This window comes from Asparagus officinalis, chromosome 8 (genome assembly GCF_001876935.1).
Source record: "Asparagus officinalis chromosome 8, Aspof.V1, whole genome shotgun sequence".
Taxonomy (NCBI): domain Eukaryota; kingdom Viridiplantae; phylum Streptophyta; class Magnoliopsida; order Asparagales; family Asparagaceae; genus Asparagus; species Asparagus officinalis.
This window is the reverse complement of record NC_033801.1, coordinates 127,577,088-127,584,166: the sequence shown is the minus strand read 5'-3', so window position 1 is coordinate 127,584,166 and position 7,079 is coordinate 127,577,088. Positions and strand designations below refer to the sequence as shown.

The 7,079-nt window shown below is 38.5% G+C and overlaps 1 pseudogene; it reads left to right on the top strand.

Annotated features, from left to right (window-relative positions):
• LOC109822312 lies at positions 1-6,241 on the top strand (annotated as a pseudogene).

The following is a 7,079-nucleotide window of genomic DNA, read 5'->3' as shown; positions in this document are numbered from 1 at the left end:
GCCACCGCCTCCTCCCCCCTCCACCCTCCACCACCACCGCGGTCCGCCGCCGCCGATCGATGATCCCCGTCGCATCCTCCCCCTCGAAGACGTGCATCGCCGCCCAGCAACGCGACCTCCACCGCCTCCTCACCGACAACCAAACCCTAGCCGCTACCCACATCGCCCTCAAGCAGGACCTCGCCGCCTCCCACCGCGACCTCCGCCTCGTCGCTGACTCCGCTGCTAGGGTAAAGGTTGAAGGGGATGCTCAGGTTAGGGGAGTGTACGAGAGGTCGGTTAGGGCTGAGGAGGAGGCGAGGAGAGTGGAAGCGATAGGGCGGAGCTGGCGCCGTGACGTCGGATGTTGGCAGGTTGACGCAGGATCGGGATGAGATGATGGAGAGAGTGGAGAAGTTGAAGAAGGAGGTGGAGAAGGGGAGAGGGGAGGCGGGGAAAATTCAGGAGTTGAAGTGGGAGATTGAGTTCATGAAGAGCGAGATCGTGAGAGGGAGGTATGAATTTATGATCTTGCTCGTTCGTGTTCGAGTTTCAATTTTGCAAAGTGCTACTTGTTCGTTATTGTGATATATCTATCATGCATTGTTGAATTATTAGTCAAATTGGTAACTCTAGGAATAATACAAGGACAGAGCACATTGAAAGGGCGATTTCAAATTTAGAGATTAGTTGTGATGATTGTCTTCTTTAAAGGTTACTAATTTTATATATAGATGGAAAGGTATAATGTGTAGTCCTTGACGTTGATTTATGATATTGGTACTCATGGAAAGGAAAGGATTACAATGATTTTTTAGATTGTTATTTGAAATGATTGTTTGGAGTATGTAGTATGGCATTACGTAGTTGGTTGAGGTCCGGTACCTTTCTAAATGCATTTATTATTTTATAATATCTAAGCAGCATTTAGTCTCATTAGGGGCCGTTTGGTTGGTTTCCTAAAAACCAAGAAAAGGAAATCGGTACAAGGAAACCAATAAAATAATATTTTTATCCATTTTCATCCCTAAAACTCACCCACAACATCCAATAAAATAATATTTTTTTCCAACTCATCACATTTCATCTCATTTCTTACCTTTAAAAATAAACCAAACACAAGAAATGTGTCACATCATCCAACTCATCACATCTCATCTTATCTCATTTTTTAAAATCACACGCATCATCCAATAATATTGTGACAACTCATCTCATCTTATTAAACCTTCATTTCCATCCATTTCCTCAAAAAAAATAAGAAATTGATTTCCTTAAGTATGTGTCACATCATCCAATAATATACCCCCAACTCATCTCATCTCATCTATTTTCTTATTTTTAAAAATGAACCAAACACAATCAACCTCAAAACATCATCCAATAATATACCTCCAATTCATTTCCTTATTTTTTTTAACCAACCAAACAACCTCAAAACAAGTTTTTTTAAAAAATCACTAGCATTATCCAATAATAAGGTGACAACTCATCTCATCTCCTATTCTATAGTTTTCTTCTTTTTTAATCCAACCAAACAACCTCAAAACAATTATTATAGGAAATAGGTTTCCTATTCTTTGATTTCCCTTTTTTTTTGCGAAACGAACAGACCCTTACAGAAAAACTCTTAGGTGCTCAATGAGCACCAAGGTGGCATACACCACACCAATAGAGATAGGCTATATGGCGCAAACTACATGAAAAAAGAGAAGATTGCGGTATTAAATAATATTTCTTATGCTACAAGTCTTATTTCTATTAGTGTGGTGTATGTCACATTGGTGCTCATTGAGCACCTAAGAATTTTTCTTACATCGCAACATTATTACTGCTTCATGATGTTATCTGAAAATCATGCAACGTGATACCATACAAAACAACCTGATGAGTACAATATCATATGTTACTTTTATTTATTGTTCTTTTCATTTAAAAATCAGTAATTAAGAATAGATATGACTAACAAATTCATATTATTAATAAAATGAACAAGAAGTTGAGGTGAATATATATTTGTATGTCTTGCTATTAGGAGAGTGGGGTTGCCTTTTGGGTTTCTTTTGGTTATTGAGCAAAATTATTGATACACGATTATGCTATTTAGACACTTCAAACATAGAGGGTGATCGATGCACAAGGATCCATTATTGTGGGCTTTGGAGAAGGGCAGACGTATGAAGCCAGAAGACTTACCCCGCATGGGCTGATTTTGAGACTCGAGCCCGTAACCTCTAGGTTACAAGGCATCAGCTTTAGTGTTGTACCAAAGCTTACCCTTTAGACACTTTAAACAGGACTTGAAATGTTTATTGGTGAACACTTCCATACATGATTCACCAGCAAACTCGTATGCTCCACTTGTATAAGAATGATAGGGTGTCATGATCAGGTCAAAAACCATATAATGTCTCAAATGCCTCATATTCAAAAGCTTTAAAGTCGGATGGATTTGGTATACTTTGTAGCATGCATAAAAAATTGCACAATATACTGCTTGTTGTTCAATCTTATTATTTCTTTCAGAATGCTCCAAGAGACTATGGTTGGAATGAGATCAGTTGTCACTTTTGTTGGCTAAGGAAGTCTTGTCTTAGGGGATATCTTTGTTGAAGTATATCAACTTTCAAACGGAAGCAATCTGTATACATTCCCATGACTGTGTTTCCATATTAGGCAACAAAAGGAGAAGTAATCACAATATCGTCCAAATTTAGGTTTCTCTTCTGTGATGCATCGTTATGCTAAGCATTTTGCTCATTTGGGTTTCAATGTTTAGCATTCTTATGGTCCCAGGACTGAGAACATTGATTTATTTATATGCCATAATCTAAGTATTGGTCCTTGAATATATCTGTTTATGTTTTTCTTATATAACTTCAATTTCATCAAAGGTATCTCAGATGAAAAAGAGCGAAAGAGTTGTCAGGAAAGAGACTTATTAGCAGTTCAAATCTCCTTGCATAATGGGGGAATTTCGTCAGTTGTCATGTTTGTTTCCCTGAAGTTTTTTTGTTAACCTACACATTAAAGTACAAGTTATTCCTGATGAAGCTTCGTAAGTCATAATTCTGGAACTTAATTAGGAGATCTCTACATTTCATGAATAGTGAACTGTAAATTGTCAACAGAAATTTAACAAGATATTTTTACTGGTTGTTTGCTCTGAGAAGCATAGGTGTATATCTATTGATGAATATAAAGCATCCAGGAAAATAATTTGGGAAATTTGCATCTGGCTTTTTACAAATAAGAATCTCAGCATTCTCCTCCTAGTTCTTTCTGGGCAAGCAAAAAATCCTCGAACCTTATGTTTCCCAAAATATCCTTCAGCCTTATTTTCAACATCTCTCATCTTCTCTCTCCTCTCTCCTCTCTCCTCTCTCCTCTCTCCTCTTCTCTCCTCCATTTCCTCTGCCTTCACATATCCTTTTCCTTCTCTATTTTCACACCCACTGCCTCTCCTTCTCTGCTGCTCCTCCCTCTCTCCTCCTCCCCCCTCGCCTCTCTTCCTTCTTCTCTATCGTCTATCCTCTTCCGCTGTCCCTCCCTCTCTCCTCCTCCCTAGACTCTCTTTTCCTCCTCCTCAGCTGCAACCTCTCCTCCTTCCACCTCTCTTCTTTCTTTTTTGTCGTCTTCCATCGTGGCCTCTCCTCCTCCTCAAAGATAATCGATATTATGAACAGAGGTAACAATATATGAACAAAAAGTAACATTTACAATGTAGATTGGCCCAAACTTAAAAGGTAACATTTTAATGATATAAATGTAACAGTTTACTGCACAAATGTGGAAGATTTGTGAATAAATGTAACATGATATGTACAAATTATAACAACCTTAAAACATAAAAAAATAATAACTCTCTCTTTCTCCTTTTTCAACTAGTACCTTTCCTCCTACTGTTCGTCTCTCCTCCACCCTTCTGTTGCCAAGTCTCCCCTAATAGTTTTATGAATAAAAATTAAAAAGTAACAAATTTCTCTCTTTCTCCTCCTTCCTCAACAATTTCCTTCCCCTTAACACATGTATTCTCTCCTCCACTTTCCTTTATCTTCTTCTTCGATCGTGCCTCCACTCTGTCTCTGTTTGTACCATCACTCTGCCTTTGTTTATGTCCCACTACCACACAGTGAAGAGGGAGAGGCGGAGGTCGAGGAAGGGGATGTATTTATGATATTTTGCGCCAATGGATTCATTGGTTCATGGGAGAGATGAGAGAAAAAAGAGAAGAAAAAAAGGGAGGGAAAAAAGAGGGCTGGTTCACATGGGACAAGGGACTTTGGGAAATTTTAAAAGTTCACACGGGCATCGGGCGTGGAAACATGATGCTTTTGGGCCAATGGGGGGTTAGCATTGCCAAAAAGTTCCAAGGACGAAGACACTCAAATTCCTACTTGTAGGGTGTCAGATGCAATTTTCCCTTATTATTTTTCAGTTTGTTTTCCTACATGCTGCTACTGAGGCCAAGGAAGTTCCCCTGGAAATAATGAGAACTGCAAAATAATTTTCTTAGTAATTTTACCAAAGAAATTACGAATCAACCTAGGATGCAAATCTGCATGCTCTTTTATTTGGGGAATTAGACTTGGAGGCCTTTCCAAGCCAATAAAGGCTAAATAAGATGTCAAGGCCCCTGTGAGTAGCCATGCTCAACAGTAATAGATTGTGTCCTAATCCAAAGCCAGGCACTGCTATTAGAAAACATCCTTGATCCTTGACCAATAGTTTAAGAAAACGACAATAGCAATTCCAACCGGAGTCAAGTAATAGCAATCCAAGGGCAGATACTTGGTTGGACTTGGAAAATTTTGGGCCCTTGGTATAGACATAAATCACATAGTTGTTTATTATGTAACATAGTTTAGATAGATAATATCGCCCATGAATCAACTATTAAACCATAATCCTGATCACTTTTAACCTTCAGTGCCCATGAACCAACAATTAGAGCTGGTATCTATCCCGTGTGAAGCAAAATGACCATGTCTATCCCCTCGCTCCATTATAGCCCAATGACTTTTGGCTGAAGGCGTTTCCTTCTTTGTGTCTTCTATAATTTCCTGGCGTTGCGCATATTTCCCTTCATATTTTAACTTTTAATTGCTTTTATACGAATTGAGAACTTTCGGACATAATAATCAGTTGTACTGATAACTCCTGACAATCACTATGGACAGGGCTGCAATTGAGTATGAGAAAAAGGCACATGCTGTAAACCTTGAACAGAGTCAAGCAATGGAGAAGAATATGATAAGCATGGCTCGTGAGGTTGAGAAACTGCGGGCTGAACTTGCCAATGCTGAAAAGAGAGCACGTGCCGCTGCAGCTGCAGCCAATCCAGGTATTATGGTTTGACTGATTTCTGTTATCAATAAATTTAATAAATTATTCTAATTACACATTTATTTAAGCTGGCCTCATACTGCGGTTTCCAGTATATAAGCTGAAGTTTTGCATTCTCACTTCTGCTGCAGTAGACAATAAGTTGTTAACTGATTTCTTTCTTTGTGAACAAGGTTATCTTATGGTCAGTCTTGCATACATTATTCTAATTCATCCTTAATTTTGTTTTTTTTCCAGGTGCAGCCTATGCTGAAAGTTATGCGCGTAATGACATGGCGTATGGAGGAAATACGTACGCTGCTGTTTATGGTTTTCATCAGGTCTGCAGTGTTTTTATATGCTACCTTTGTCTCTTGATTTAGTAATTTGCGCATTAAACTTGCTACAACATTAAGGTCATTGGAAACAGCATAAATGGCCCTGCTGATGGATACTTTTTTCTTGAGAAAACTTTCCCCCCTTTCTTAGTTACCAATTATGCTGTTTGCAGGCTCAAAGTGGGGCAGCTGCTGGTGGTTCTCAATACGGGCTTCAGTATGGATCTGGAGCCGTGCCTCTCGGCTCATATGACACCCAACAAACACATCTCCACAGATAAGGGCTGATTGGCTGGAAACTAGGTCATCTGTGCTTAAAGCCCATATTTATTACGATGCCCTTTTCTTGATTGTGCTGTTAATATTATGATGGACATTAGTGGCTGTTTTGACGTCCATGAGCCCTCTTATGCTATCTACAGTTTATGAGAGGATACTGTGTAGTTAAACTTGATTCACAAAAGAAAATTCTGGCATTCGAGTTGCAGTGTTTTGCATACTACTGTTTTCGCGATACACCGATTTGTGGAAGTTAACAGTTTTAATTTCCTGATGATAGAGGAGAGCTCTTGAATCTCCAGTTTTACCTTTCTATGTCACTTATCTCGCATCTTTAATTGACAACCTCTCTTTTTTTAGTCATGGAGTGGGAGTGTGGGGGTGTGTGCAATTGCTTCTTCATAGTTGGATGTATAATGTGGTGATCAGCAGGGGATGCTTTGTCTTCTGTCATGATCTTGGTAATCTCTTGATTGTAATCATGTTTTGGCAAGGTTGGTCTTAGTAACAGTTTGATCTGTCGTTTTGAGATTTATCCTCACATCAAGCAAGAGTGCGGGATTTATTATTGTGGTGTTTGGTTTTGGTAATTGGGATGCATAAGATTGTCCTTATGTTTATGCTAAAACCAATAATATGATAAGATTATCCATCATGTTTTGCTCTGGTCTTCTGTCAAGATTAATCCAGACCCCCCCCCCCCCCCCCTCCTCCTCCTCCTCTAAGCGACACCATCAGATGACAGGCTGGCTCCGCTTAGCCTTAACCTCAAACTAAAATGATCACTGACCACCTACACATTAATTTGATTTGGCATCATTTAGCATTTTTACAAAGTTTCTGACTCCTGAGAATTAATGGAAATCAACTGAAAATAAAGAGAAAGATCATGATAGAGTTTGGATTTGAAGCCACCTTTATAGTATTCTCGTTATTAGATTTGAACAAATATTCAATATGAAAATACATCATATCATATCATACTCCTTATAAAAGAGTGAATTTGAGAAAAAACTTTCTATGGTCAATTTTATCCTTAATCATTTTCAATATTACATTTTAATTTTATCCTAACATATTCAAATAATTTAAAGGTAAAATCTTTAAGCAAAATTTGATATTAAAAGAGATCAAATAGTGGAACTAATTTTCTATCAT